The sequence below is a fragment of the Dendrobates tinctorius genome, unplaced genomic scaffold, assembly GCF_039654945.1.
Source record: "Dendrobates tinctorius isolate UK_male_01 unplaced genomic scaffold, ASM3965494v1 ptg000036l, whole genome shotgun sequence".
Classification (NCBI taxonomy): Eukaryota; Metazoa; Chordata; class Amphibia; order Anura; family Dendrobatidae; genus Dendrobates; species Dendrobates tinctorius.
Genome location: NW_027361704.1, coordinates 9,018,478 through 9,023,925, shown reverse-complemented (window position 1 = coordinate 9,023,925; position 5,448 = coordinate 9,018,478). Strand labels below are relative to the sequence as shown.

At 45.6% G+C, this 5,448-nt stretch overlaps 1 long non-coding RNA gene across 1 annotated transcript; it reads right to left on the bottom strand.

Annotated features, from left to right (window-relative positions):
- Positions 1-2,807: 2,807 nt before the first annotated feature.
- LOC141087871 (uncharacterized) lies at positions 2,808-4,878 on the bottom strand. The gene is made up of 3 exons (XR_012231746.1): positions 4,431-4,878; positions 4,188-4,341; positions 2,808-4,106 (listed from the first exon to the last, which is right to left on the bottom strand). It is a non-coding gene; the product is annotated as an uncharacterized lncRNA (long non-coding RNA).
- Between the last annotated feature and the right edge of the window lie 570 nt (positions 4,879-5,448).

Here is a 5,448-nt window from a genome sequence, read left to right as displayed (position 1 = left end):
TGACATATACATTAACGCACACATAGACTGCTGTAGACAAGCGCATTGCTAACGCATGTCATAATTGGCGATGTGCTGTCATTCTGTCACGGATCCTTGGATGTGGGCTGTAGCGTTCAATGTGCCGTCACTGCTAGCGTGATTGCATAATGCAATCATAAAGAAGTTGTGTTAGCGCAGTCAGTTTGACGCATGTGTTGAAAGGACTGCCATAATGCAATGTAAACCTAGCCAAATTATGTCAAGCGTTAGCAATGCGCTTGTCTATGGCAGCATATTGGTGCATAAACGCATCTGTTACATAGCAGTAATGGCGCTATGTAATGGATGCGTTAAATGCACACCTTTAATGAAATGTGAACACAGCCTTTGGTTTATCACTGTTTTGTGTACTAAACACTTGATTTTTTTTTTCGGTGCAGCAGCAGAGAAGAGAACGATCAAGAAAAATGTGGGTTCACCCAATCGTAGTGGAGCGGACAGAAAAGGGACATTTTTATGTGCTCTACAATGATTTGAGGAGGTAAGTATCCAAATTTCTACATCCACATTATAATGTGTCTGTAAAACACTAATCCTTTTTTTTTAATGTTTTTTCTGTTCAATTTCCAGATTTCCGGACAAATTCATATCCTTCTGCAGACTAAGCATCCCGGCATTTGACCGACTACTTGAAATAGTCGGACCCCAGCTTACGTTCTCACATACGGTTATGAGGAAGGCCATCACTGCTGAAGAAAGGCTGCTCATCACCTTGCGGTAAGTAAATTTTTTTGGTTTTGTATGTCATTCAGTAGACCTCTTTCACACGTCCATGTGTCTGGTATGTGTCATGACAGTTTTCACATGAACTGCTGACACTAGTGAAGACGCACTACAGGAAGCGCAGTTACCTGGTGGCAGGTGCTGAACATAGTGGCTTCATTCTCCCCTGGTCTGCAGGATTTAACCACCATCAGGGAAGAATGGGCTTTGTTTTCACCACCTGCCACCGTGTACAAACTTTTCTTGAGCGCTTTTTCCCAGCAAGCCATTCGTGTTTGAATGGTGCAGCACATGGCTGCCACATACGTGCCATACACACCGACATGGATATCTTTGGTACAGTGTTTTGCTGTACTGGACATATCCTGGTGTTTTTGTGAAATAACATAACCTGTCTGCATTTTGGCCAGATCTTATTGCGCCCATAAATGCTGCCAGGTTCCACTACATTTTTGTGTGAAATTTCTAATATTTATTTTTTGTTTCTTTACAGATTTTTAGCCACAGGAGAGAGCTACACATCCCTACACCTCCAATTTAGAGTTGGTAAATCCACCATCTCTCAAATTGTGAGGTGCACATGTGCCGTCATCTGGCAGAAGTTGCAGCCCATGGTGATGCCTTCCCCAACCGAGGAGACTTGGCTGCAGGTGGCAGCAGGCTTTCAGTCTGTGGCCAATTTTCCAAACTGCATAGGTGAAGTTGATAGTAAACATGTAAGAGTGCAGAAGCCACCACGATCAGGATCACGCTTCTTTAATTATAAGAAGTATTTTTCGGTGGTCCTGATGGCGGTGGCTGATGCACATTACAAATTTGTTGCCATTGACGTTGGCGCCTACGGCAGTACTGGGGATTCTCGGGTGTTGCGAACATCACAGATTGGTCAGCAAATTCTTCGAGATGGCGGAACGCTCCCAGCCCCAAGACCTTTGCTGGGTTCCACACATCCAGTGCCCTTTGTGATGGTATCGGATGAGGTGTTTCCCTTAACGACAACCCTGCTGCGCCCATACCCACGGAGGAGACTGGATGACCGGCGGAGGATTTTTATTTATCGGCTGAGTCGTGTACGCAGATATGTGGAATGCACCTTCGGGATCATGAGTAGTCAGTGGAGGATCTTTCACACTGCCATCCAGTTGGATCCTGACACCATTGACACTGTGATTAAGGCCTGCTGTGTACTCCACAACTACACTCGGGAGTACAGTACTAACGTAGATGTGGAGTACCAGCAGCCACAATTTAATCCAGTGCTCAATGCGGGAAGGCCATTCAACTTGGGTGTGCGTGTGAGAGAAACTTTTGCTGACTATTTTCTGAGTCCTGAAGGTGCCGTGCACTGGCAATACTCCTGTGCCGGTGTTGAGCGGCCTGAACAGCAGTGAAGGATGGAAGAAGATGGAGCAACAACAAAGAAGTACCCTTCATTTTGTTGACTTTGGTTTCTAAATTGAATCTCACTTTGTAGTTTGTTTTAATAAAATATTTTTACATTTGAATTTCAGGTGTGTTATGTTTTTAATGGACTGGGTTGGTTCCAATTTTGAACTTTACACAGTGCAGGGGCACAACTAGGTACAAGGCATGGTACGTGGCAGGTGGCACACCAGTGTTTAAACAAGTGCTATACAGGATTAGGTTACGGACATCTGGCAACTGTCTTCAGTATCTGGACATCAGTTTGAGGGCAACAGCTCCGGACATCAGGCCGCAGTCATCAGGCTCTGGAGCTCAGGAAGCGAACAGCAGGCTCCAGGCATCAGTAAGGGAATCAAGGGTTGAGGCAAGGAGGCACAACATATTTCAACACAGGGTGCATATTACAATACACGCCAAGGTACAAGGCAAGTTTCAAGCCAGGGTGTGTGTGGTTGGGGTTACACCATGGTCCAAGTAAAGGAGCGTGATAAGGGATACGCCAGTGTTCTGGCTATGGCAAGGGCCTGCGCATGTTAGGCGGCACGCCAGAGTACAGGAGAGGGCCTATGCGTGACAAGAGGACACACAATGCACAGTGCGGACATAGCGTGGGTTCAACGAAGCACAGAGCACGTATGGGGCCCTGGCTAGATGGTCAGGCTGAGGCTCTGAAAGGAGGGAAACACTTTAGGCGTTCACGAATGAGTCACAACAGGCGGACACAGCAAAGTCAATGCCCTGACAAGTAGAACATATCCAAAACATTTATTAACAAAATAGCCTGAAAAGCATAGTAATGTATTAATAATGGATACATAAATTAGGGGACAAATATTTTATATATCTGCATATAATACATTTTTTGAGTGCAATCATTCAATAGAATTTTATATTCATCCATACAGGGCATTTATGAGAGATGTGAGACCTCTTTTACATTGTCATAACCTAGGATAGTCTCTAATTGGAGCCTTCAACTATATCAGCGCTCCTGCCAAAGTGCTCAGCGAGTCTTCAAAATATGTCTATTTTTTAAAGTAACGAGGTAGAAACTGTAACAGACCAACAGGGTGTCTAAAAAACATATCACAAGTAATGATAGTCTGGGCTGTATCCATACAAATATGGTGACTGATCGGAATGTAATGGGGCTGGTGTTGCTGGTCCATTACTTTGGGTGGGCCCAAAGTTTGAGGGCTGCTGGGGTGCTTGGGTGGGCCCAAAGTTTGAGGGCTGCTGGGTGGGCCCAAAGCTTGAGGGCTGCTGGGGTGCTTGGGTGGGCCCAAAGTTTTAGGGCTGCTGGGGTGCTTGGGTGGGCCCAAAGTTTGAGGGCTGCTGGGGTGCTTGGGTGGGCCCAAAGCTTGAGGGCTGCTGGGGTGCTTGGGTGGGCCCAAAGCTTGAGGGATGCTGGGGTGCTTGGGTGGGCTGGAAGAGTCCGAAAAGACCCATGAGTATGGAACTGTACGGTGCGATTGGGGCAGGGTCCTCCAAAGCTGTCAGACTCACCTGGGCCAGGCTCATAAAAATGGACTGCCTATCCAGCGTCAGCAAGCGAGCCTTATTTGCTATTGATAATGAAAAAAAATCAAACATATCCTCTGAAGTACTTTTTTTAAGCAACTCCAGGGTTTCGGTTGCAGCTTTGACAGTCTTATCTTCTATTTTTTTTTTTTTGTTTTTTATTGGTTCGCTCACCTCTCACCGGATAGGCAGTCCTTCCAGTAGCAACTGCTTCTGCGGAGACAGATGGGCCAGCAGCTGCAGATGGGCCAGCAGCTGCAGATGAGCCATCAGCAGCTGAAGAATTTGTCCCAGCAGAAGCAGTTGCTACTGATGGCGAAGATATGTCGACAGCTCCAGAGGAACCTGCCCCATCTTCAGACTCTTCGTCAGCCAGACACATGTTCCAGTCAGTCCTGTTGAAAGAAAACCAAATAAACATTTTTCAAAGCTGATTATGACCAACAATTTATACGCCTAAAAAAAAAATTTTTTACCTCCTCAATGTCCGGCTAGTGAAAAGGAACTGCAGCTCCTCATAGAAAGGGAAACTGTGCCTCCTTGGCGGTGAAGATCCACTTTTATCCAAGGTTGCGATATATTTATTAAATCGATCCCGAACGGACCGCCACCTCTGCTTCACATCTTTCGCTGCAAAAAGAGAAAAAGAAAACAGAAATTAATTCACTATCCCTTTCTTAACAAATGGAATCAAATGTGTAGAATATCATTATCATTACCGATTTCCCCCTGCTTGACACTTGGGAAGGAATGCCATTCCGGGTACAGTTCCACTAAGATCTTGTTCCAGCAGATCTCTTTGAAGTAGTGATCTTTGAAACTCTCCTCGGCCTGGTCCCATATTGTGGGATAGTCACGGACCTACAATTTATATAATTTTTATTACTTACTATATCAAACACGCAAAATCTTCTTATATTAAAAGCCTAATCAGAATACAGCCATAAACCAATTGCACAATAGGTTTGTGAATTGGAACTAGAAGGGTTTAAATTTAAGATTATAGCATAGCCTGTCACGCTCTGAGTGTCTAGACGTGCGACTGCGCTAAATTTTGTGGCTGTAGCGGCGACGGTGCAGATGGCAATCCCAGTCATACACACATACATACATACACACACATTGAGCTTATAAAGTTAAAGTGTTGGCCAAAAATAAAGTAGTTTGACGAGGGTTCCCCCCAATATTTTTGGCCAACAAAGCCTATGCAGCCCGCTGCAGCCTGATTAGGACAACCTGGGAAATTGGGTTAATATACATGTCCCCTTTCCCAGGTTGTCCTAATCAGGCCGCAGCGTTCTGCATAGGCTTTGTGGCCCTAAAATATGGGTGACCCCCAGGTCATTATTTTGATTTTTGAGGCCCTGGTTTTAACAGCCAGATAAGCTACGCAGACAGTTGTGTAGCATGATATGTACCACCTGGGAAAGGGGGTTAATATCCAGGTCCCCTTTTCCCGTAGCTTAACTGGCTGTAAAAACCAGGGCCTCAAAAATCTAAATAATGACGTGGGGGTCCCCCATATTTTAGGGCCAGAAAGGCTAAGCAGACAAGTGCAAGCTGATATTTCCAACCTGGGAAGGGGTTAATATCCATGTCCCCTTTCCCAGGCTACGAATATGAGCCCGCAGCTGTCTGCGTAGCCTCTCTGGCTCTAAAAAAAAGGGGAGACCCCCCAAAAAAAATGACGTGGGGGTCCCCCATATTTTAGGGCCAGAAAGGCTAAGCAGACAAGTG